General features: G+C 40.2%; 1 long non-coding RNA gene across 1 annotated transcript; it reads right to left on the reverse strand.

Annotated features, from left to right (window-relative positions):
• Positions 1-2: 2 nt before the first annotated feature.
• LOC143681301 (uncharacterized) lies at positions 3-27,167 on the reverse strand. Its single transcript, XR_013174525.1, has 3 exons — positions 27,007-27,167; positions 26,606-26,704; positions 3-852 (listed from the first exon to the last, which is right to left on the reverse strand). It is a non-coding gene; the product is annotated as an uncharacterized LOC143681301 (long non-coding RNA).
• Positions 27,168-27,562: the final 395 nt, after the last annotated feature.

The following is a 27,562-nucleotide window of genomic DNA, read 5'->3' on the forward strand; positions in this document are numbered from 1 at the left end:
TCTCTGTTGTATTTCTCTCTGTAGAACATATTACAATGGACATACTGTAGTTTCTTTAGTTATTTGTTTATTTTTTGTTCCCCTCTGCCTCCCTAACATGCTCCAGAAGGCAGGGCTTTAATTGGTTTTGTTTGTGCTCTTTCCCTACTGCCACAACCAGTAGCTGGCATGCACGAGAGCTTCATAAATATTAGTTAACTCAGGGAATGAATGAATAGGTTTCTCAGAGCCAGATACCATTATTTTCTGTACAATTCCCAGAAATTAAGTGCAGTACTCAACTTACGATGGGTGCTTGGAGAGGAGGAGGTGCAGCAGCCTTTTCCTTTAATATTATTTCGTTCAGATGCCAGTGTGTCTTGGCTCATTACAATGGTTTGGCCTTAAAACTTCGTCTTTTTTAAGGACGAAGTGGGACCAGAGAGCTGAAGAAGTGACTTAATTTGCTTTCGACTTTGTACTTCTCTGGTCACCCACCAGCTTACTGCCTTCATGTTTCATCAGAAGAAGGTCTCAGTGGACCAGGCGTGCGGCCACCTTTCTCCTTCTACCCTATGAAGGGGCCCTTGTTTTGGTTTTCCAGACACTGTGACAAATACCACACAGAGGATTGGTTTAAACAACAATTTACTGGCTCATGGTTTTAGAGGCCAGAGGTCCCCAAAGCAAGGTGTTGGCAAGGTCCTATGTCTTCTCCTCAAAGTCTGTAGTGTTTGGGTGCTAGCTTGCCACAGCAATCTGTAGGGTTTCTTGGCTTGCATGTCCACTTCCCAGTACATGGTGATGTTCTGTTTTTTGGTCCGCTCTTCTGATTTCTGCAGTTTTCCAGCTATGGCCTTCTCTGACTCCTTTCTATAAGGCCACCAGTAATGAGAATTAAGGCCCACCCTCATTCAATCTTAGACGATCCCGTTCACAAATGAGTCCACCCTTCACTGATAATACATCCTCAGAGGTTCCTATTTACAGTGGGTGCACAGCCCCAGCATTGTGGGCTGAGATTTAGAATACGCCTGTTATTGGAGTCCATGGTTCGATCTACCACAGCCCTCCAGAGATTGGTACTTGAGTGTTATTAATTGATAATCTTGAAGAGGCTGGTCCCTCAAGGTTTCAGGATTGATCTGATCTAGGAACCCTCCTGGAATTATAGGTTCCAGGAAGGCAAACCTAATACATGAAACCTTTATATATTCTCAGTATTAGAGTCAACAGAAGTGATATTGATTGGGGTTTAGCAAATGATGGCAATTAGCACTATCCAACTGAAGCTTGCATAAGAGTAACCTCTAGAATAGCCTCTTGATTCTCTTTGATCTTTTCTATCCACTGATGCCTTATTTTATTACACTTCTTTTCCCTCTTTTGGTCCAGAAGGTGTTCTCCATTCCACGGTGCCAGGGCCAGACTCAACCCCAGGAGTCATGCCTCATGTTGTCGAGATTTTCACCCCTGAATGTCATGTCCCATGAAGGGGTGGGGGTGGGGGGAAGATAATAATTTTCCTTGCAGAGTTGGGCTTAGATACTCTGCAAGAGGACACGTCTGAGCAACAGAAGAGGTTTCCTGGAAGCAATTCTTAGGCATCGTTATGAGTACTCTTAGCTTCTCCCCTACAGAAATAAGTTTCATGAGGGCAAGGCTCAAAATCAAGGGCTTGGCTTATTTTCTTGGGAGTTCCTGGTGTTTGAGAAGGTACCCTGGGTTTCCCAGATGGGAAAGTTTAATAGTTCCATATATATATATATGGAATATATATATATTCCTCCCCCCTACCACCCACCTTCAGACCCACAAGGAACTTTACCATTACTTTTTTTTTTATTAATTAAAAAAAGAAAAGAAATTAACACAACATTTAGAAATCATTCCATTCTACATATGCACTCAGTAATTCTTAATATCATCACATAGATGTATGATCATCCTTTCTTAGTACATTTGCATCGATTTAGGAAAAGAACTAGCAAAACAGCAGAAAAAGATATAGAATGTTAATATAGAGAAGAAAATTACAATAATAATAATAATAAAAAATATATATATAAAGGAAAAAGAAGAAAAAAAACAAAAGATACAAACAAACAAACAAACAACAACATCAAAACAAAACTATAGTTCAGATGCAGCTTCATTCAGTGTTTTAACATAGTTACATTACAATTAGGTATTATTGTGTTGTCCATTTTAGAGTTTTTGTATCTAGTCCTGCTGCACAGTCTGTATCCCTTCAGCTCCAATTACCCATTATCTTACCCTGTTTCTAACTCCTGCTGGACTCTGTTACCAATGACATATTCCAAGTTTATTCTCGAATGTCGGTTCACATCAGTGGGACCATACAGTATTTGTCCTTTAGTTTTTGGCTAGACTCACTCAGCATAATGTTCTCTAGGTCCATCCATGTTATTACATGCTTCATAAGTTTATTCTGTCTTAAAGCTGCATAATATTCCATCGTAGGTATATACCACAGTTTGTTTAGCCACTCGTCTGTTGATGGACATTTTGGCTGTTTCCATCTCTTTGCAATTGTAAATAATGCTGCTATAAACATTGGTGTGCAAATGTCCGTTTGTTTCTTTGCCCTTAAGTCCTTTGAGTAGATACCTAGCAGTGGTATTGCTGGGTCGTAATCCATTCTGCCAGTCTATGTCTTTTGATTGGGGAATTCAGTCCATTAACATTTAGTGTTATTACTGTTTGGATAATATTTTCCTCTACCATTTTGCCTTTTGTATTATATATATATCATATCTGATTTTCCTTCTTTCTACACTTTTCTCCATACCTCTCTCTTCTGTCTTTTCGTATCTGACTCTAGTGCTCCCTTTAGTATTTCTTGCAGAGCTGGTCTCTTGGTCACAAATTCTCTCAGTGACTTTTTGTCTGAGAATGTTTTAATTTCTCCCTCATTTTTGAAGGACAATTTTGCTGGATATAGGAGTCTTGGTTGGCAGTTTTTCTCTTTTAGTAATTTAAATATATCATCCCACTGTCTTCTAGCTTCCATGGTTTCTGCTGAGAAATCTACACATAGTCTTATTGGGTTTCCCTTGTATGTGATGGATTGTTTTTCTCTTGCTGCTTTCAAGATCCTCTCTTTCTCTTTGACCTCTGACATTCTAACTAGTAAGTGTCTTGGAGAATGCCTATTTGGGTCTATTCTCTTTGGGGTGCGCTGCACTTCTTGGATCTGTAATTTTAGGTCTTTCATAAGAGTTGGGAAATTTTCCGTGATAATTTCTTCCATTAGTTTTTCTCCTCCTTTTCCCTTCTCTTCTCCTTCTGGGACACCCACAACACGAATATTTGTGCACTTCATATTGTCATTCAATTCCCTGATACCCTGCTCAAGTTTTTTCATTCTTTTCCCTATAGTTTCTGTTTCTTTTTGGAATTCAGATGTTCCATCCTCCAGTTCATTAATTGTAGCTTCTGTCTCTTTAAATCTACCATTGTAGGTATCCATTGTTTTTTCCATCTTTTCTGCTTGGTCCTTCACTCCCATAAGTTCTGTGATTTTTTTTTTCAGATTTTCTATTTCTTCCTTTTGTTCAGCCCATGTCTTCTTCATGTCCTCCTCCCTCAATTTATCAATTTCGTTTTTGAAGAGGTTTTCCATTTCTGTTCGTATATTCAGCATTAGTTGTCTCAGCTCCTGTATCTCATTTGAACTATTGGTTTGTTCCTTTGACTGGGCCATATCTTCAATTTTCCGAGCATGATCCGTTATTTTCTGCTGGTGTCTGGGCATTTAATCAGATTTCCCTGGGTGTGGGACCCAGCTGGTTGAAAGATTTTTCTGTGAAATCTCTGGGCTCTGTTTTTCTTATCCTGCCCAGTAGGTGGCGCTTGTGGCGCTCGTCTGTCTGCGGGTCCCACCAGTAAAAGCTGCTGTGGCTCCTTTAACGTTGGAAAACTCTCGCTGTGGGGGCAGGTCACCAGCCGAAGTGGCTTGGGGAATGCCAATCCGAATCTCACAGTCGGCCCGGGGAACTGCGCGTGGAGGGGGGGGTGCCGGCCACGATGGCTTGGGGGAGTGCCGGTCCAAATTGCCCAGCCGGCCCAAGACTCCAAGCGTGGCAGGAGGGCCCCGCTATCCAACGTTCCCAGTCGGACTGGGAAGCCACGAGTGTGGAAGGGACCCCGGTCGCCAGCCGCCCTGGCCCGGGGAAGCGCGCGCCCCTCGGTGATCTCACCGCAGCGGATTCTCCCTGCCCGTTCAGCCGTTCCAGAATGGGGTACGCTGTCTTTTTGGTCTCTGTCGTGGCTCCGGGACCTGTTTTGTATCGTTTCTGTTTCTTTAGTTGCTGTTCTGGAGGAGGAACTAAGACCCGCACGTCTTACTAAGCCGCCATCTTCTCCAGAAGCTCTTTACCATTACTTTTTAATTATCAGCCCACCATAGTGGGCTGATATGTATCTTGGTATTACATTAAGCTATAAGTATGACAAGGCCTCATTCTTATTCTGTATTCCAGGGGTTTGGGTGGTTTAAATGAGCTATCCAGACAGGTTGATTTAGATTATGTATTATAGAAAATTTAAGCTCTACACACAATAAACCACTTGGGTTTTGGTCTCATACAATTGGTGAAGGTCTAAAGTACGTGCACTATCTTGTTTACCCTGTATTCTGATTTACTTTATGGCCAGCCAGATTGGCTCTGCTTTTAACTCTGATGAGGCCTGGTCTCTTTTTTTGGTTAGTTTAACTATTATTATATATAGCTATGATAACCTTTAGGGCACTCTATTTCTGGGTCTTAGGTGTCACAGAGTTCTTCAAAGTTCTAGAGAAATACTAGCTGATAGAAATATAGCTCCAGTGTCTCAGAATCTAGGAATAATTTACAGCTTCAGACTAGGTGTGGCTGCCATAAGGGTTTACAATCTAGGTTCCAATTTTCTTATACATATTTTCTGAAAGAGACCTTAGCATATTTGTTCTTTTGCTTATTTTGCACAGCATGTTGTCCCAAGATTTAAGTTCGTTGAGTGCCTCTCAGCATCCTTCCTTTGTGCAGCCGCACTATATTCCATCATAATAATGTATCCCAGTGCAACATTCTGCTTCTCAGTCATTGTACCCTTTGGCTCCTTCCATCTATTGGGCATCATGGATAATGTCTAAAATAAACGAACCATGTCTTACAGTATCCTCACCTCAGTGTACAATCAGCAGCACTCTTAATTTTAGACAGTTTTCACTGGTCCATAGTGATAAAGAACCAACAAATAAGTGTCATCAACTATCAAATCAAAAGTACCTCTTATCACTTGTCCCTCTCCCCTAATTAGTTGCCCCTGTAAGTGTTGTGGTATTGTTGATGTCTTCCTGTTAACTATCAACCATAGCATACATTTTTAGTTTTCCCTTTATGCCCCCTGTATTAGCTAAGGTTCTATAGAGAAACAAAATCAACAGGAGATATCTGTAAATATAAAATTTATAAAAGTGTCTCACTCAACTGTGGCGATGTAAGAGTCCAAGATCTGTAGGGCAGGCTGTGAGCTCATAGCTCCAATGAAGGTCCTCAGTGAACTCTCAGGAGAGGCTGGATGGCTGAAGCAGAAAGAGAGATTGTCTCTTCTGAATCCATCTTAAAAGCCTTCTGGTGATTAGATGAAGCACCACTCATTGCAGAAGACACTTCCCGTAGCTAATTGCAAATGTAATCAGTGGTGGATGCAGCCAACATGGTTATAATGAAGTCCATGAAATGTCCTCACAGCCACAGACAGGCCAGTGCTTCCCCAACCAGACAACTGGGCACCACCACCTGGCCAAGTTGACACATGAACCTGATCATAACAGTCTGTCCCTTGTCAACTTGGCAGCCACACACATCACCTTAAACCATACTTCATTTCTAAATAGAAAACAATAACAGACCCATTTTTTCCTCACCTAATAATACTCAACTGTCCTGTGTACAACCAGAAATGCATTAAAACTTTCCAGAATAGTGTGCAAGTCCTTGGGTAATATTCATTCTTAAACTTGATATCCTGCAACTTAAATAAAATAGCTCATGTTATGTAATAAAGGGACTAAAATAAAGAGGAAAACAAAGATATTTGATTTACGTATAAATACATAAATGATAATTACAAAGTGAGGAAGAAATATTTCTGTAACTGATCACATGGTCGTAGTTCATATTTATCACTACCTTCTTCCACTACCCATTCTATATTCTCTTTACTCTCAGCAAGCACCTCAGCTGGCTGTTTCTTTGCCTGGTTGGGTGACCCAAACCTTCATTCCTGAAGTTTCAGAGGCATTGGTAGTCCTGCCTGGATAGGGTTGTTGCAGTTTTCCATTGATTTTTAATCACAGAGCACGGTAGTACCAAGAAACGTCCAATGGGGATCTCTCATATCCCAGGAAAACTCCTCCATTTTGTAATTACAGTCTTATTTCCCCCTGATAGTCATGGCCAATTATCCCAGCCAGGGATGTTGTTGATCCAGGGGCATGAGTAGCCCAAAGTGATCAGGTGGCAGCCTTAGATTCTAGTTCAATGGAATCATTGTTGTCTCTCTTGGTGGAAGCAGTCCCCTTTCTGGAACTAAAATCCGTAGACGAGCAGAGTTAAGGAGCAGGGACAGCAAGCAAAAATTTTCCTAGTGGATCACCAGGGGTAATAGTGAGTGGTGCCATTCCCATTTCCACCCCTTGATTCCTGGTCCCATGGATCCTGGCTATGGGAGAAACAACACCATACAGTGGATGCTGATTCAGAACATACACGGCTTCCTGGAGCACATTACCCCAGCCCTTCAAAGTATTGCCACCTAGTTAGCACTGTAATTGAGTTTTCAAAAGGCCATTCCATCATCATCCAGCTGCCTCTGGATGATGGGGAACGTGGTAATACCAGAGAATTCAATGAGCACGTGCCCATTCCCACACTTCATTTGCTGTGAAGTGTGTTCCTTGATCAGAAGCAATGCTGTGTGGAATACCGTGATAATGGATAAGGCATTCCGTAAGTCCACAGATGGTAGTTTTGACAGAAGTATTGCATGTAGGGAAAGCAAACCCATATCCAGAGTATGTGTCTATTCCAGTTAGAACAAATTGCTGCCCTTCCCATGATGGAAGTGATCCAGTGTAATCAACCTGCACCACCAAGCCAGATGATCACCTCAGGGAATGGTGCCTTATCAGGGGCTGAATGTGGGTCTCTGCTGCTGGCAGATTGGGCACTAGGCAGTGGCTATAGCCAGGTCAGCCTTGGTGAGTGGAAGACCATGTTGCTGAGCCCATGTATAACCTCCATCCCTACCACCATGACCACTTTGTTCATGAGTCCATTGCGCCATAACAGGAGATGCTGGGCAAAGAAGCTGACTGGTATCCACAGCTAAGTGGTTATCTTAGCCACTTGATTATTAAAATATTCCTCTGCTGAAGTCACCCCCTGGTGAACATTCACATGGGACACAAATATCTTCATGTTTTTTGCCCATTAAGAAAGGTCTATCCACATACCTCTTCTCCAGATATCCTTGTCACCAATCTTCCAATCATGTTCATTCCAAGTCCCTGACCATCCAGGTAAACCATTAGCAAAAGCCCATGAGTCAATATACAAATGCACCTCTGCTCAGGTCTCCTTCCAAGCAAGTGTCTCACTCAACTGTGGGTATGTAAGAGTCCAAGATCTGTAGGGCAGGCTGCAAGCTAGCAGCTCCAATGAAGGTCCTCAGTACTCTCAGGAGAGGTTGGCTGGCTTAAGCAGAAAGACTTTCTCTTCTGAATCCTCCTTAAAACTTTTCTGGTGATTAGATTAAGCATCCCTCATGTAGAAGACACTCCCCTTAGCTGACTGCAAATGCACTCAGTTGTGGATGCAGCCAATGTGGTCATGATTTAAGTCCATGAAATATTCTCATAGCCACAGATAGGCCAGCACTTGCCTGACCAGATAACTGGGCACCACCACCCAGCCAAGTCAACACATGAACCTGACCATGACACCCCGCTACCATTGAATCTTTGTCCACTATCAAACTTTTGAAATAGTTCATGCGAGAATTTATTTATAATTGTAGATTTAATCAGCGGGATACATGGTACTATATATATCCCCTTTTAATCATATTTACCTTCAATATTGAATGTTACTTACATTCCCATATTGTTACCATCTAATTAGTTATCATCACTTTTATTCATTCCCTTGAATTTAGGTTCAACCTCATTGGGTAGCCTTTGCCCCATCCTAGCCTTTGTGTACCTTTAGGTCTCCTATATTCTACAGTGTAACCCCTGAGATTACCTTTACCAGAGTCATAATAATGAAATAATACAGCATCTGTCCTTTTGTGTATGGCTTATTTCAGTCAGCATTAGGTCTTCAAGGTTCATCCAGGTTGTCATATACTTTGTGACCTCATTTCATCTTACTGTTGCATAATATTCCATCATATGTCTAAACCACATTTTGTTTATCCATTCGTCTGTTGTTGGCATTTGGATTCTTTCCATCTTTTGACAGTTGTGAATAGTGCTGCTATGTCTGTCTGTGTCACTGCTTCCAGCTCTTCTGGGTGTATAATGAGCATTGGATTGCCGGGTCATAGGGCAACTTGATGTTTAGTTTTCTGAGGAACTGCCAGACAGTCTTCCATAGTGGCTGCACCATTATATATTCCCACCAGTGGTGCGTAAGTGTCCCAATTTCTCCACAGCCTCTCCAATATTTGTAGTTTTCTGTTTGTTTAATTGTAGCCATTCTTATAGGTGTGAGATGGTATCTCATTGTAGTCTTGATCTGCACTTCCCTTACAGCTAATGAAAATGAGCATCTCTTTATGTACTTTTTAGCCATCCGTATCTGGTTTTCAGAAAAGTGTCTATTCATATCCGCTCCCCATTTTATAATTGGGTGGTTTGTTCTTTTGTTGTTGAGTTGTACGCAGGATATCAAGCCTTTACCCAATATGTGATTTCCAAATATTTTCTTCCATTGACCTCAGCTGCCTCTTTACCTTTTTGACAAAGTCCTTTGAGGCACAGAAAATCTTGATCTTAAGGAATTTCCATTTGTTTATTTTTTTCTTTCACTGCTTGTGCTTTAGGTATAAAGTTTAAGAAGTTACCTCCTATTATTAGACATGGAAGGTGTTTCTCTGCATTATTTTTCTAGAGGTTTTATGATACTGGCTCTTACACTGAGGTCTTTAATCCATTTTGAATTAATTTTTAACATTTTTTATTGTGAAATATAAATACAAAAAAAGCAATAAATTTCAGAGTACATTTTAACAAGTGTTTATAGAACAGATTTTAAAGTTTGATATGAGTTACAGTTCCATTATTTTTTGCTTTTTCTTCTAGCTACTCCAAGACACTGGAGAACAAATATCAATATAACAATTCAACACTCATACTCATTTGTTAAATTCTATCTTCTCTGTTATACTATTCCTTCTCTTTAAATAATGTAAATACATAAAAGCAATAAATTTCAAAGTACATTGCAACACTTAGTTGTAGTAAAGGATCTCAGAGTTTGGTATGGGTTACAATTCCATAATCTTAGGGTTTAATTTGTAGTTGCTCTAAGGTACTGGAGGCTAAAAGAAATATCAGTATGATGAACACACATATTCATTTGTTAAATCTGACCTTCTCTGTATAATTCTACTATGACATTTGATCTTTCTCCCACTCTTTAGGGGTCTTTGAACTATGCTCATTCTAAAGTTTTCATGTTGGAAGGGTCTGTCGATAATATGGGATGGGGTAATGGAACTAGTTTATGTTCTGGAAGGGCTGGCTTCTCTAAATTTTGGGACTTCTCTGGTCCAGGGACCCATCTAGAGGTTCTAGGTTTGGGAGAGTTACCCTAGTGCATGGAAGCTTTGTAGAATCTTATATAATGCCCTAGGTATTCTTTAGGATAGGCAGGAATGGTTGTGGTTGGGGTTTAACAAGTTGTGATAGGTAGGAAGGTCTAACTGAAGCTTGTGTAAGAGTGACCTCCAGTGTAGCCTCTCAACTCTATTTGAACTCTGTCAGCCACTGCTAGCTTACATGGTACACCTCTTTCTCAGTTTTTGGTCAGGATGGCATTGATGATCCCATGGTGCCAGGGCCAGGCTCATCCCCGGGAGTCATCTCCCACCCCACCAGGGAGGCTTTCATTCCTGGATGTCATGTCCCATGTAGGGGGGAGGGCAATGGTTTCACTTGCAGAGCTGGGGTTAGAGAGAGAAGCCACATCTGAGCAACAAAAGAGGTCCTCTGGAGATTACTCTTAGGCAAACCTATAGGTAGGCTAAGCTCTGCTACATACATAAGCTTCACAAGAGCAAGACCAATATCAAGGGCTTAGCCTATTGATCTGTGTGTCCCTAATGTTTGGCACAGTATCTGGAATTTCCCCGATGGTAAAGTTTAACAGTTCCATAGTTTTTCTCCCAAACCTCAAGGGACTTTGCCAGTGCTTTTTGATTATCTGCTTAATTTACTCTGAGATGTATCCAGGCATTTCATTAATCTACACAAGATTAAAGGCTTTCATTCTTATTCTGGGTTCCCTGTGTTTGGATTGTTTAAATGATCTATCCAAACAGGCTGAGTTAGATTATGTGCTACAGAAAACTTAGGCTCTGGACAAAATAAGCCTTTCTTCCTTTGGTCTCAAAGAGTAGATGTGGTTCTAAAATACAGGCAATGTCTTCCTTACCCCTGTATTCTGAATTACCTTGACTCCTACCCAATTGGTTTCATTCTTATCTCTAAATAGCAGGTTATCCATATACAAAAGAGCTCCTCAAAATCCAGAAATAACAACTACCAGTCTGGGCTAAATGTGACTGCTCTATGAACTCACAATCTAGGCCCCAGTTTTCTTATAAGCATTTTCTAAATGACTCCATACAATATTTACTCCTTTGTTTCTGGGTTATTTTCCCTCACCAAATGTCCCACAGGTTCATTCACATTGTTGGATGTCTAACTCCATTCCTTTTTGTAGCAGCATTATGCTTGATCATATCTTTACACCATCATTCACCAATTTACTTCTCAGTCAGTACATCTTTCAGCCACCTCTAGCTACTGGGCCTCATGTATAATGTCCAAAGTCAACAGTCCATCAACCCTCTCAATTTCAGATAATTTCATTATTCCCAAGAGAAAGATTGCCAATAAACACTCCCTCAACAAACAGAAAATCAATACTTCTCCCTAAGTCTTATCCCTCTCCCCATTATGTATCCCTGGTATTGCTGCAGTACTGTTGATGTTTTCCTTAAGCAATATCATTTTTCCCCATATACCCTGAAATTATACACTCTTTGTACAAAATTCATACCTTTGCAGTTGTTCGTGCAAGAACTTATTGATATTTGTAGTGTTAATTGGTGGGACACATGGGTTTATAGAACCCCTTTCAATCATGTTCACCTTCAGTATGGTAATATTACTTATAGACCCACTAGTGAACCACCTTTACTTCTATCTATTCCCTTACAATTAAGTTCAACTTCATTAGCAAACTGTTCCCCTATCTCAAGCTTCTGTGTAGCTCTAGGTCCCCTATATTGTATTTAAGCCTCTGATTTTACCTTTATCGTGGTCGTAAAAGTGGAATCATACAGTATCTGGCTTCTTTCGCTCAGCATTATGTCTCAAGGCTCATCTCTTTTGTCTTGTGGTTTTGGACTTCATTTCATCTTACTGTTGCATAATATTCCATCATATGTATATACCACATTTTGTTAATCCACTCATCTGTTGATGGGAACTTGGATTATTTCCATCTTTTAGAGATTGTGAATAATGCTGCCATGACATCAGTGTGAAAATGTCTGTTTTATGTCACTGCTTTCAGATCTTCTGGGTATATACCGATCAGTGGTATTCCTGGGTCATAGGGCAACTCGATATTTAGTTTTCTGAGAAACTGCCAGATGGTCTTCCATAGTGGCTGTCCCATTATACATTCCAACCAACAGTGCATAGTGTCCCAATTTCTTCACATCCTCTCCAACGTTTGTAGTTTCCTGTTTGTTAAACAACCATTCTTACAGGTGTGAAGTGGTATCTCATTGTAGTCTTGATCTGCATTTCCCTTATAGTATCTCTTCATGTGCTTTTGAACCATCTGTATTTGCTCTTCAAAAAAATATCTACTCATATCTTTAGCTCACTTTATAATTGGGTTGCTTGTTCTTTTGTTGTTGAGTTGTATGATTTCTTTGTGTGTATAGGATATCCAGCCTTTATCTGATATGTGATTTCCAAATATTTTCTCTCATTTTCTCTCATCTCTCATGGCTGCCTCTTCAACTTCTTGACAAAGTCTTTTGAGGAAAAAAAGCATTTGATTTTAAGGAGTTCCCATCTGTGTATTTTTTCTTTTGTTGCTTGTGCTTTGGGTGTAAAGTTTAGGGAGTTATCTCCTTTTACTAGGTCTTGAAGATGTTTCCCTACATTTTCTTCTAGGAGGTTTATGGTACTGGTTCTTATGTTTTGGTGTTTAATCCGAGTTAATTTTTGTATATGGTGTGTAGTAGCTAGGGTTCTCTGAAACAGAATCAGCAGGATATACCTGCAAATATAAATATTTATATCCCAGTGGGAATGTAAGAGTACCAGATCTACAGGGCAGGCCAAGAACTGGCAGCTCCAATGAAGGTCCTCAATGAACTCTCAGGAGAGGCTGATTGGCTAAAGCAGAGTGATTTTCTTTTCTGAATCCTCCTTAAAAGCCTTCTGATGATTAAATTAAGCATGACTCATTGCAAAAGACACTCCCCTTAGCTGATTGCAAATGCGATCAGCTGTGGATGCAGCCAACTTGATCATGATTTAAGTCCATGAAATGTCCTCACAGCAACAGACAGGCCAGCACTTGCCCAACCAGACATCTGGGCACCACCACTGGCCAAGTTGACACATGAACCTGACCATCACAGGCTGTGAAGTAAGGGTCCTCTTTTATTCTTCTGGCTAAATTAATTTTTATATAGGCTGTAAGGTAGGGGTTCTCTTTAATTCTTTTTGGCTATTGATATCCAATTCTACCATGCTCATTAATTGAAAAGACTATTCTGTCTTAGTTCAGTGGATTGGGGGCCCTTATCAAAGATTGATTGTCCATAGATTTGGTGGTCTATCTCTGCACTCTCAATTTGATTCCATTAGTTAATACTTCTTTGTTCTAGTTCCATGCTGTTTTGACCACTGTAGGTGTATAATAAGCTTTAAAGTCAGGAAGTATTAGTTCTCCCATTTTGGTCTTCTTTTTAAGGCTATCTTTATCTATTTAGGGTCTCTTTCCCTTCAAAACAATTTGATAACTAGCTTTTCCAAGTCTTCAGAGTAGGTTGTTGGAGTTTTGACTGGTACTGCATTGAAGCTATAGATCAGTTTGGGTAGAATTCACATCTTTAATGACTCATCCTATCCATGAGTATGGAATGTCTTTCCATCTGTTTAGGTCTTCTTTCATTTCTTTTAGCAATGTTCTATAGTTTTCTGTGCACAAGTCCTTGACATCCCTGGTTAAGCTTATTCTTAGATACCTCATTTTTTGGTCACTATTCTGAATGGATTTTTTCCCCTTAATTATCTCCTCAGGTGGGTCACTGCTTGTGTGTAGAAACATCACTGAATATTGCACATTAATCTTGTATCCCACCACTTTGCTGAATTTGTTTATTAGCTCAAGTAACTTTGTCATAGATTTCTCAGATTTTCTAGGTACAGGATCATCTCATCTGTAAAAAATGAAAGTTTTACTTTTTCCTTTCTGATTTAAATGCTATTTATTTCTTTCTCCTGTCTAATTGCTCCAGCTAGGACTTCTAGTAAAATAATGAATAATAGTGGTGAGAATGGGTATCCTTGTCTCATTCCCAATCTTAGGGGGAATGCTTTCAGTTTCTTATCATTAAGTTTGATGCTGGCTATGGGTTTTTCATATATGCCTTTTATGATATTGAGGGCACTACTTTTGGAAATGTTTTTATCAGGAAAGGATGCTTAATTTGTTGAATGCTTTTTCTACAGCAATTTATATGGTCTTGTGAGTTTTCTCTTTCGATTTGTTCATGAGCTATATTACATTGATTGATTTTCTTGCGTTGAATCACCCTTGCATTCTTGGTATAAACACTACTTGGTCATGATATATTTTGTTGATAATTTTTGCATCTATGTTCATTAGGGGGATCAGTTTATAGTTTTCTTTTCTTATATTGTCTTTATTTGCCTTTGATAGTGGAGTGATGTTAGCATCATAAAAGGAGTTAGGAGTCACTCTTTTTTCCTTATTTTTTTGGAAGAGTTTGAGGATTGGTGTTGGTTCTTTTTGGAATGTTTGATAAAATTCCCTTGTAAAGCCATCTGGTCCTGGGGTTTCTTTGTGGGAAAATTTTTGATGACTGATTGAATCTCTTTACTTGTAATTGATTTGTTGAAATCCTCTATTTATTCTCTAGTCAGAATACGTAATTTGTGTATTTTTAGGAATTTATGCATTTCATCTAAGTTGTCTAGTTTGATGGTATATAGTTGTTCATAGTATTCTCTTATGAGTTTTTAAACTTCTCCAGGATCACTGCTAATGACCCCCTCTCATTTCTGATTTTCTTAATTTGCATCTTCTTACATTTTTCCTTTGTCAGCTTATGTTGTCTTTACATTTAAAGTCTATTTTATCTGATTTTAGTATAGCCACTCCTGCTTTCTTTGTTTACAACATGCATAGAACATATTTTCTTATCCTTCACTTTCAATCTAATTGTTTCCTTGGGTCTAAGATGCATCTCTTGTAAACAGCATATAGATAGGTTATATTTTTAAATCCATTCAGTCAATTTGTATCTTTTAATTGGTAAGTTCAGTCCATTAATGTTCAAATTTACTTCTGTAAAAGCAGTTCTTGGATCTACCATCTTATCCTTTAGTTTTTATCTGTCAGATCTATATATTCCTCTCCCGCCCTTTCCTTTTATCCTTTAAATTACTGTTACTGGTATTCTTCAATTCTGTGCCCTCCTCTAGAGGTGCTGAGAGTCTTGTCTTTTTTTCTCCAGCTGACAGGACTCCCTTTAGTATTTCTTGTAGGGCAGGTCTCTTGTTGACTAGTCCTCTCAGTCTTTGAAGATTTAATCTCTCCCTCAAATTTGGAGGGCAACTTGGTTGGGTAAAGAATTCTTGGCTGGGAGCCTTTCTCATTCACGTACTTAAATATATCCTACCACTGCCTTCTTGCCTCCATGTTGCATGTTGAGTAGTCTGAAATTAGTCTTACACGTGGTAAACTGCTTTTCTCTTGCAGCTGTCAGGACTTTCTGTTTCTCTTCAACATTTGGCAGTTTTATTAGTATGTGTCTTGGAGTATGCCTATTTAGAGATACTCTATTTAGGGTTTGTTGGGACTCTTTAATTTTCATATTTACATCTTTCATAAGGGTTGGGAAGTTTCCTCTGACTGTATCTTCAACTAGGTTTCCCAGCCCTTTACTCTTCTCTTCTCCTTCGGGACACCAGTGATTCTTATATTTGTGCATTTCTTGTTGTCCATCATTTCCCCAAGATCCAGTTTCATTTTTCCATCTTTCTTGTCATCTGTTCTTTTGTGTGCTCTGGTTAATTGTTCTGTCTTCTAGCTCACTTATTCTTCCTTCTGCTTCTATGGATCTGCTGTCCTGTGTCTCTAGTATATTTCTAATTTGGTCTACTGTATCTTGCATCTCTGTGAGATCTGCCAGTTTTCTGTTTATTCTTTCAAATTCTTCTTTATGCTCTTCTAGTGTCTTCCTGATATCTTTTATTTCTTTTTTTAAATTTTATTATTAATTAAGAAAAATTACAGAAAGAAACACATACATTCTCAATATGTGGTCATTCCATTCTATATATATAATCAGTAATTCACAATATCATCACATAGCTGCAGATTCATCATCCTGATTATTTCTTAGAACATTTTCATCAATTCAGAAAAAGAAACAAAAAGACAACAGAAAGAAAAAAACATACACACCATACCCCTTACTTCTTCCCTTCATTGATCACTAGCATTTCAAACCAAATTCATTCTAACATTTGTTCCCCCTATCATTTTTTTTCATTCCATATGTTCGACTCATCTGTTGACAAGGTAGATAAAAGGAGCATAAGCACAAGGTTTTCACAATCACACAGTCACACTGTGAAAGCTACACCATTATACAATCATCATCAAGAAACATGGCTACTGGAACACAACTCTACATTTTCAGGCAGTTCCCGCCAGCCTCTCCATTTCCTCTTAGATAACAAGGTGATATCTACTTAATGCATAAGAATAACCTCCAGGATAACCTCTCGACTCTGTTTGGAATCTCTCAGCCATCGACACTTTGTCTCATTTCACTCTTCCCCTTTTGGTCGAGAGGATTTTCTCAATCCCTTGATGCTGGGTCTCAGCCCATTCTAGGGTTTTTCTCAATCCCTTGATGCTGAGTCCGGGTTCATTCTTGGATTTCTGTCCCACGTTGCCAGGAAGGTCCACACCCCTGGGAGTCATGTCCCACACAGACAGGGGGAGGGTGGTGAGTTTGCTTGTTGTTTTGGCTGGAGAGAGAGGCCACATCTGAGCCACAAAAGAGGTTCTCCTGGGGGTGACTCTTAGGCCTAATTTTAAGTAGGCTTGACCTATCCTTTGTGGGGTTAAGTTTCATATGAACAAACACCAAGACTGGAGGCTCAGCCTATAGCTTTGGTTGTCCACACTCCTTGTGAGAATATCAAGAATTCAACTCGGGGAAGTTGAGAGTTTTCCCCGGTTCTCACCATTCCCCAAAGGGGACTTTGCAAATACTTTTCCACTCACTGATCAAATCACTCTAGGGATTCATCAGGGCATCACCTGGACAAACCAACAAAATCTCATGTCTTACCCAAGGTTCCATGTACTTATGTTGTTCAACCAAGCTATCTACATAAGTTATATTAGGAAATGCACTAGTCAAAATATAAATTTTGTACAAAATAAACATTTTTTGCTTTAGTCTCACACATAAGTTGAGATTTTAAAATATTAATTACCATCTATTTTCAGCACCCTGCAGTAATGACATTTCTTTGTTCTTCCTCATGCAAAAACATTTTTAAAATTTGTATATTTAGTCACTGTCATTATACACTCTAGGCATTCCTAGATTATACCATCTCAATCTTTGTCATCTATCTTTCTTTCTGATTTCATTTGTATCTCCAGCCCTCCTCCCTCTATCATTCTCACATTCAGCTTCATTCAGTGTTTTAACATAATTGTATTACAGTTAGGTAGCATTGTGCTGTCTATTTCTGAGCTTTTGCATTCAATCCTGTTGCACAGTCTGTATCCCTTCAGCTCCAATTACCCAATATCTCACCCTATTTCTATCTCCTGATGGTCTCTGTTACCAATGAAATTCTCCAAATTTATTCACTAATGTCAGTTCATATCAGTGAGACTATACAGTATTTATCCTTTTGTTCCTGGCTAATGTCACTCAGCATAATGACCTTAAGGTCCATCCACGTTTTTACATACTTCATAACTGTATTCTGTCTTACAGCTGCATAATATTCCATCATATATATATATACCACAGTTGATTAGCCACCCGTCTGTTGATGGACATTTTGACTGTTTCCATCTCTTGGTAATTGTAAATAATGCTGCTATAAACATTGGTGTGCAAATGTCCGTTTGTGTCCTTGCCTTTGAGTAGAGACAGCATATAGATGGGTCCCGTTCCCTAATTCATTCTGCCAGTCCATGTCCCCCGATTGGGAAGCTTAATCCATCAACATCAGTTTCTTACTGCCCAGGCCTTTTGCCTTTTGGCTTTTATATGTCCTTCTAATTTTTCTTCTTTTTACCTTTACTCATGGTCTTCCTTTCTACACTCTTCTCCACACCTCTCTCTTCTGCCTTCATATCTGTCTCTAGTGCTCCCTTTAGTATTTCTTGCAGAGCTGGTCTCTTGGTCACGAATTCTCTCAGTGATTTTTTTGTCTGAAAATGTTTTAATTTCTCCCTCATTTTGAGGGACAATTTTGCTAGATATAGAATTCTTGGTTGGCAGTTTTTCTCTTTTAATAATTTAAATATATCATCCCACTGTCTTCTCGCCCCATGGTTTTTGTTGAGAAATCTATGCATAGTCTTATTGGGCTTTCCTTGTATGTGATGGATTGCTTTTCTCTTGCTGCTTTCAAGATTCTCTCTTTCTCTTTGACCTCTGACATTCTGATTAGTAAATGTCTTGGAGTACATCTATTTGGATCTATTCTCTTTGGGGTACGCTGCACTTCTTGGATTTGAAATTTTAAGTCCTTCATAAGAGTTGGGAAATTTTCAGTGATAATTTCCTCCATTAGTTTTTCTCCTCCTTTTCCCTTCTCTTCTCCTTCTGGGACACCCACAACACGTATATTCATGTGCTTCATATTGTCCTTCAATTCCCTGAGTCCCTGCTCATATTTTTCCATTTTTTCCCTATATTTTCTTTTTCTTGCCGGATTTCAGATGTTCCATCCTCCAGTTCAGAAATCCTATGTTCTGTCTCTCATAATCTACCATTGTAGGTTTCCATTGTTTTTTTAATCTCTTCTGCCATGTCTTTCATTCCCATAAGTTCTGTGATTTGTTTTTTCAGACTTTTGATTTCTTCTTTTCGTTCTTTCCTTGCCTTCCTTATATACTCCCTCAATTCATTGATTTGGTTTTTGATGATGTTTTCCATGTCTGTTCTTATATTCTGAATTAAAAGTTTCAGCTCCTGTATGTCATTTGAATTGTTGGTTTGTTCCTTTGACTGGGCCATATCTTCAATTTTCCCAGCGTGATTTGTTATTTTTTGCTGCCATCTAGGCATTTAATTACCTTAATTAGTTTATTCTGGAGATTGCTTGCACTTCTTTTACCTAGGGTTTTCTTGCTGGATGAATTTGTTGTCTCTCTCTGATCTTTGACATTCAGTTCAGCTTTTTCTGGACCTCTAGCTTAGGTTTTGTTTAACAGAGGAGAATTTTTCAGCTCTTGTTTTCTTGTTTCTTGCCCTGCTTGTACGGTGCCTTTTTCCTCCCCACCCAGAGGAGGGTCTACATAGGTATTATAGACCCCAGCTGGATTTTCCCAGACCAAACCGGCCTCCTATCAGGAGGAAAGAGTCACCTGCATCAGTTTTCCCTGAGGGTGAGACGCAGCAGGTTGAAAGGCTTTCCTGTGAAGTCTCTGGACTCTGTTTTTCTTATCCTTCCCAGTATGTGGTGCTTGTCTGCCTGCAGGTCCCACCAGCATAAGATGATTCGGTACCTTTAACTTTGGCAGACTCTCCCTGCTGGGGGCATGGTGGAGACAGAGGAGAGTTTGTAGGCTGGTTTTAATGGCTTCAAATTACCAAGCCCTGGTTTCTGAATTCCTTGAGAGAGGGATTCCACCTGAGTTGGGCTTCACCCCTCCCCTGGGAAAGGCGTAGGCTCCAGACAAGCCCTCAAAACGAGCTTGTTTCTGCCTATGCCTGGGGCAGTTTCAGCCTGAGGAGCCCTGTCGCTGTATCCAAAGGCAGTCAAGCCTTTGTAGAAACACAGCCACAAAAACCTCTGTTTCCTTCTCTTTTTTTCCTTTTTCCGTCAGCCCTGCCCCCTTGGCGCCGGGGCAAAAATGAGCAACCTCCGCTTTGACCAGGTTCACCTGAGCTGGGGGGCCTATTTTTAGTAGTCAGAATTTGTTAATTAATTCCACAATTGGCATTCGGTTGGGCTCAGGCCCTGCTGCTGGTAAAGCGTCTTTCCTTTCCCCTCTGTGAAGCAGCTGTGGGGGAGAGGCACCGGCCACCACGGCTTGGGGAACTCACAGTTCTGTGGGGGCTCGCAGGCGGTCCAGCTGGCCCAGACTGGGGTACGCTGCGTGTCTGGTCACTGACATGGCCCCAGGAGCTGTTCAGTATTGTTTCTGGTTATTTACTAGTCGTTCTGGAGGATGAACTAAAACATGCACGTTTCTAAGCCACCATCTTGGCCCGGAGTTCTATCTTTTATTTCTTTATAAATACCCTTGAGTGGTTGTTCCATATTTTGTGTTCACTTTGGAGTTTTAATTTGGTTATTTGGCTGGGACATTTCTGTTTGGATCTTTACATGTTTTGTGATTTTCTTTTGGGTTTGGGGCATTTGATTATCTTAATAAGGTTATTCTGCAAGTTGGTTTCTTTCACTTGTCTAAATTTTGTATTTATTTGAGTCTGTATTAAGGTTTCCTCTTGCACTTGGTTGTGTCAGTAATTCCCTGCCAAACTAAAGTCCAGATCTCAGGCAGGGGGTACAATTCTACTTGAGTGTCTATTAAAATCTAGGCAGGGGACTTCTGGAGAAGATGGCAGCTTAGTAAGACGCGCGGATCTTAGTTCCTCCTCCAGAACAGCTACTAGGGGAGTAGAAACGACACAGAACAGCTCCCGGAGCCACAACAGAGATAAAAAAGACAGCGTACCCCATCCTGGAACGGCTGACTGGCTGAGAGAACCCGCTCCGGTGAGATCGCCAAGGGGCGCGGGCTTTCCCGGGTGGGGCGGCAAGCGGCCGGAGTCCCTCCCTTCCTCCTTCCCGGGCCAGCTGGCAGAATTGGGCAGGCAGTCCCCTCAAGCTGCGGCGACTGGCGCCCCCACCACGTGAGGCCCCCCGGACCAACTGAGAGAATTGGATCGGAAATCCCCAGGCCGTGGAGAACGGTGACCAGGGGGGTCCCTTCCAAAATGTGACTTCCCGGTCCGGCTGGGAACGGTGCACTCTCCCGGGCCACGGTGGCTGGCACCCTCCCGCCATGCTTGGCGCCCCGGGCCGACTAGGAAATTCGGACGGGCGCTCTCACGGGCTGCGGCGGCCGGCGACCCTCCCCGCGTTCGGACCCCCGGGCCAGCTGGCACTCTTCCAAGCTGCTTCGGCTGGCGAACCTCCCCCACGGCGAGAGTTTTCAAAAGTTAAAGGACCCACAGCACCTTTTACCCGCAGACCAACGTGTGCCACGAGCGCCACCTACTGGGCAGGATAAGAAAAACAGAACCCAGAGTTTTCTCAGAAAAATCTTTCAACCTGTTGGGTCCAACACCCAGGGAAATCTGACTAAATGCCCAGACGCCAGCAGAAGATAACAGATCACACTCAGAAAATTGAAAATATGGCCCAGTCAAAGGAACAAACCAATAGTTCAAATGAGATACAGGAGCTGAGACAACTAATGCTGAATATATGAACAGAAATGGAAAACCTCTTCAAAAACGAAATCGATAAATGGAGCGAGGACATGAAGAAGACATGGGCTGAACAAAAAGAAGAAATAGAAAATCTGAAAAAACAAATCTCAGAACTTATGGAAGTGAAGGATAAAGTAGAAAAGATGGAAAAAACAATAGATATCTACAATGATAGATTTAAAGAGACAGAAGATAGAATTAGTGATTTGGAGGATGGAACATCTGAATTCCAAAAAGAAAGAGAAACTATCGGGAAAAGAATGGAAAAATTTGAACAGGGTATCAGGGAACTCAAGGACAATATGAACCCATATATATATACGTGTTGTGGGTGTCCCAGAAGGAGAAGAGAAGGGAAAAGGAGGAGAAAAACTAATGGAAGAAATTATCACGGAAAATTTCCCAACTCTTATGAAAGACCTAAAATTACAGATCCAAGAAGTGCAGCGCACCCCAAAGAGATTAGACCCAAATAGGCATTCTCCAAGACACTTACTAGTTAGAATGTCAGAGGTCAAAGAGAAAGAGAGGATCTTGAAAGCAGCAAGAGAAAAACAATCCATCACATACAAGGGAAACCCAATAAGACTATGTGTAGATTTCTCAGCAGAAACCATGGAAGCTAGAAGACAGTGGGATGATATATTTAAATTACTAAAAGAGAAAAACTTCCAACCAAGACTCCTATATCCAGCAAAATTATCCTTCAAAAATGAGGGAGAAATTAAAACATTCTCAGACAAAAAGTCACTGAGAGAATTTGTGACCAAGAGAACAGCTCTGCAAGAAATACTAAAGGGAGCACTAGAGTCAGATACAAAAAGAGAGAAGAGAGAGGTATGGAGAAAAGTGTAGAAAGAAGGAAAATCAGATATGATATATATAATACAAAAGGCAAAATGGTAGAGGAAAATATTATCCAAACAGTAATAACACTAAATGTCAATGGACTGAATTCCCCAATCAAAAGACATAGATTGGCAGAATGGATTAAAAAACAGGATCCTTCCATATGCTGTCTACAGGAAACACATCTTAGACCCAAAGATAAACATAGGTTGAAAGTGAAAGGTTGGGAAAAGATATTTCATGCAAATAACAACCAGAAAAGAGCAGGAGTGGCTATACTAATATCCAACAAAATAGACTTCAAATGTAAAACAGTTAAAAGAAACAAAGAAGGACACTATATACTAATAAAAGGAACAATTAAACAAGAAGACATAACAATCATAAATATTTACGCACCGAACCAGAATGCCCCAAAATACGTGAGGAATACACTGCAAACACTGAAAAGGGAAATAGACTCATATACCATAATAGTTGGAGACTTCAATTCACCACTCTCATCAATGGACAGAACATCTAGACAGAGGATCAATAAAGAAATAGAGAATCTGAATATTACTATAAATGAGCTAGACTTAACAGACATTTATAGGACATTACATCCCACAACAGCAGGATACACCTTTTTCTCAAGTGCTCATGGATCATTCTCAAAGATAGACCATATGCTGGGTCACAAAGCAAGTCTTAACAAATTTAAAAAGACTGAAATCATACACAACACTTTCTTGGATCATAAAGGAATGAAGTTGGAAATCAATAATAGGCGGAGTGCCAGAAAATTCACAAGTATGTGGAGGCTCAACAACACACTCTTAAACAACGAGTGGGTCAAAGAAGAAATTACAAGAGAAATTAGTAAATACCTCAAGGCGAATGAAAATGAAAACACAACATATCAAAACTTATGGGACGCAGCAAAGGCAGTGCTAAGAGGGAAATTTATTGCCCTAAATGCCTATATCAGAAAAGAAGAAAAGGCAAAAATGCAGGAATTAACTGTCCACTTGGAAGAACTGGAGAAAGAACAGCAAACTAATCCCAAAGCAAGCAAAAGGAAAGAAATAACAAAGATTAGAGCAGAAATAAATGAAATTGAAAACATGAAAACAATAGAGAAAATCAATAAGGCCAGAAGTTGGTTCTATGAGAAAATCAATAAGATTGATGGGCCCTTAGCAAGATTGACAAAAAGAAGAAGAGAGAGGATGCAAATAAATATGATCAGAAATGGGAGAGGAGACATAACTACTGACCTCACAGAAATAAAGGAGGTAATAACAGGATACTATGAACAACTTTACGCTAATAAATACAACAATTTAGATGAAATGGACAGGTTCCTGGAAAGACATGAACAACCAACTTTGACTCAAGAAGACATAGATGACCTCAACAAACCAATCACAAGTAAAGAAATTGAATTAGTCATTCAAAAGCTTCCTAAAAAGAAAAGTCCAGGACCAGATGGCTTCACATGTGAATTCTACCAAACGTTCCAGAAAGAATTAGTACCAATTCTCCTCAAACTCTTCAAAAAAATCGAAGTGGAGGGAAAACTACCTAATTCATTCTATGAAGCCAACATCACCCTCATACCAAAACCAGGCAAAGATATTACAAAAAAAGAAAACTACAGACCAATCTCTCTAATGAACATAAATGCAAAAATCCTCAATAAAATTCTAGCAAATCGTATCCAACAACACATTAAAAGAATTATACATCATGACCAAGTAGGATTCATCCCAGGTATGCAAGAATGGTTCAACATAAGAAAATCAATTAATGTAATACACCATATCAACAAATCAAAGCAGAAAAATCACATGATCATCTCAATTGATGCAGAGAAGGCATTTGACAAGATTCAGCATCCTTTCCTGTTGAAAACACTTCAAAAGATAGGAATACAAGGGAACTTCCTTGAAATGATAGAGGGAATATATGAAAAACCCACAGCTAATATCATCCTCAATGGGGAAAAATTGAAAACTTTCCCCCTAAGATCAGGAACAAGACAAGGATGTCCACTATCACCACTATTATTCAACATTGTGTTGGAGGTTCTAGCCAGAGCAATTAGACAAGAAAAAGAAATACAAGGCATCAAAATTGGAAAGAAAGAAGTAAAACTATCACTGTTTGCAGACGATATGATACTATACGTCGAAAACCCGGAAAAATCCACAACAAAACTACTAGAGCTAATAAATGAGTACAGCAAAGTAGCAGGTTACAAGATCAACATTCAAAAATCTGTAGCATTTCTATACACTAGCAGTGAACAAGCGGAGGGGGAAATCAAGAAATGAATCCCATTTACAATTGCAATTAAAAGAATAAAATACCTAGGAATAAATTTAACTAAAGAGACAAAAAACCTATATAAAGAAAACTACAAAAAACTGCTAAAGGAAATCACAGAAGACCTAAATAGATGGAAGGGCATACCGTGTTCATGGATTGGAAGACTAAATATAGTTAAGATGTCAATCCTACCTAAATTGATTTACAGATTCAATGCAATACCAATCAAAATCCCAACAACTTATTTTTCAGAAATAGAAAAACCAATAAGCAAATTTATCTGGAAGGGCAGGGTGCCCCGAATTGCTAAAAGCATCTTGAGGAAAAAAAACAAAGCTGGAGGTCTCACACTGCCTGACTTTAAGGCATATTATGAAGCCACAGTGGTCAAAACAGCATGGTATTGGCATACAGATAGATATATCGACCAATGGAATCGAATAGAGTGCTCAGATATAGACCCTCTCATCCATGGACATTTGATCTTTGATAAGGCAGTCAAGCCAACTCACCTGGGACAGAACAATCTCTTCAATAAATGGTGCCTAGAGAACTGGATATCCATATGCAAAAGAATGAAAGAAGACCCATATCTCACACCCTATACAAAAGTTAACTCAAAATGGATCAAAGATCTAAACATTAGGTCTAAGACCATAAAACAGTTAGAGGAAAATGTAGGGAGATATCTTATGAAACTTATAATTGGAGGCGGTTTTATGGACCTTAAACCTAAAGCAAGAGCACTGAAGAAGGAAATAAATAAATGGGAGCTCCTCAAAATTAAATACTTTTGTGCATCAAAGAACTTCATCAAGAAAGTAGAAAGACAGCTTACACAATGGGAGACAATATTTGGAAATGACATATCAGATAAAGGTCTAGTATCCAGAATTTATAAAGAGATTGTTCAACTCAACAACAACAAAAAGACAGCCAACCCAATTACAAAATGGGAAAAAGACTTGAACAGACACCTCTCAGAAGAGGAAATACAAATGGCCAAAAGGCACATGAAGAGATGCTCAATGTCCCTGGCCATTAGAGAAATGCAAATCAAAACCACAATGAGATATCATCTCACACCCACCAGAATGGCCATTATCAACAAAACAGAAAATGACAAGTGCTGGAGAGGATGCGGAGAAAGAGGCACACTTATCCACTGTTGGTGGGAATGTCAAATGGTGCAACCACTGTGGAAGGCAGTTTGGCGGTTCCTCAAAAAGCTGAATATAGAATTGCCATACGACCCAGCAATACCATTGCTGGGTATCTACTCAAAGGACTTAAGGGCAAAGACACAAACGGACATTTGCACACCAATGTTTATAGCAGCGTTATTTACAATTGCAAAGAGATGGAAACAGCCAAAAAATGTCCATCAACAGACAGGTGGCTTAAGAAACTGTGGTATATACCTACGATGGAATATTATGCAGCTTTAAGGCAGAATAAACTTATGAAGCATGTAATAACATGGATGGACCTAGAGAGCATTATGCTGAGTGAGTCTAGCCAAAAACTAAAGGACAAATACTGTATGGTTCCACTGATGTGAACCGACATTCGAGAATAAACTTGGAATATGTCATTGGTAACAGAGTCCAGCAGGAGTTAGAAACAGGGTAAGATAATGGGTAATTGGAGCTGAAGGGATACACACTGTGCAACAGGACTAGATATAAAAACTCAAAAATGGACAGCACAATAATACCTAATTGTAAAGTAATCATGTTAAAACACTGAATGAAGCTGCATCTGAGCTATAGGGTTTTTTTTGTTTGTTTTTTTTACTATTATTATTACTTTTATTTTTTTCTCTATATTAACATTCTATATCTTTTTCTGTTGTGTTGCTAGTTCTTCTAAACCGATGCAAATGTACTAAGAAACGATGATCATGCATCTATGTGATGATGTTAAGAATTAGTGATTGCATATGTAGAATGGTATGATTTCTAAATGTTGTGTTAATTTCTTTTTTTCTGTTAATTAATAATAATAAAAAAAAAATCTAGGCAGGGTCCACAGGTAGTTCAGTAGCAGAATGCCTGCCTTTTCTACAGGAGACCTGGGCTCGACTCTGGTCCGTTCATCATCCCCCAAAATAATAATAATAATAATAATAATAATAATAAAATAAAAATATGAAAAACAAACTTAACAAAGAACTCACCTCAACAGTAGTAGGCCCCAAACTCAGGTGGAGACAGACTAAGATATATTGGAGATGAACTCAAACTGGTGCCCATAGAAAGTAGAGGGGAAAAACCCACTAAAACAAAAGAAATAAAATACAGCAAAATAAAAAATAAATAAAAACGAGTATGTAAATATGTATAAATAAAAATAGTAATACTAGGAATAGAAATATATATAGAAAAATATTTTAGAATGAAGAAAAACAAGCAAACAAAAAAAAAACCCTGGGCAACGGTGGCTGAATGGCAGAGTTCTCGCCTGCCGTGCCAGAGACCTGGGTTCCGTTCCTGATGCCTGCTCATGTTAAAAAAATAAAAAAAAACAACAATCCTAGGTAGATAGGGAGTTTGCCAGCCTGCATTTACTGCTTCTCACCAGCAGTTGGCGCGCCTGAGGCACCTCCTCCTCTCAGGCTCGCCCTTCCCTGACGGCAGCGGCGACTGGTGGATGGCTTGGACGGTCCGGGCACTGCTCTTGCCTGCAGCCGCGGGACACCAGCTGCGGGATGAGGGAGCCCACAGCAGCGCCAGGGGGAGCAGCGACCCGCAGTGCCTGGCGCACGATGGGGTCGCCACCCGCCGCGCCCGACGTAACGGCTATTTGCAGCACCCGGCCTGGGAACCGCTGCCAGCGCCCGGGCAGCAGGACTTTTGGCGGTGGACGGCCGGGCCCGCCTCTGGGCTCCCCACGACTGGGGACTTTCCCTACCAGCAGCTGCGGCGGGCTGCAGTGGAGGGACATTCAGTTCCTTCAGATCCGCACCTCTCCGCGCGCTTCCGTCCACCAGCATTGGGGGTGGGTCCTGGCCAATCCGACCCACCCCTCTTCCCCTGGAATCAGTGCAGACCCCTACGATCACCCCTCCCCACCACCCCGCCCCTGGGACCGCTGTTCTGGTCATTCTCTCTCCATCCCCAATCTTGTCCCACGG

The sequence above is a fragment of the Tamandua tetradactyla genome, chromosome 4, assembly GCF_023851605.1.
Source record: "Tamandua tetradactyla isolate mTamTet1 chromosome 4, mTamTet1.pri, whole genome shotgun sequence".
Taxonomy (NCBI): domain Eukaryota; kingdom Metazoa; phylum Chordata; class Mammalia; order Pilosa; family Myrmecophagidae; genus Tamandua; species Tamandua tetradactyla.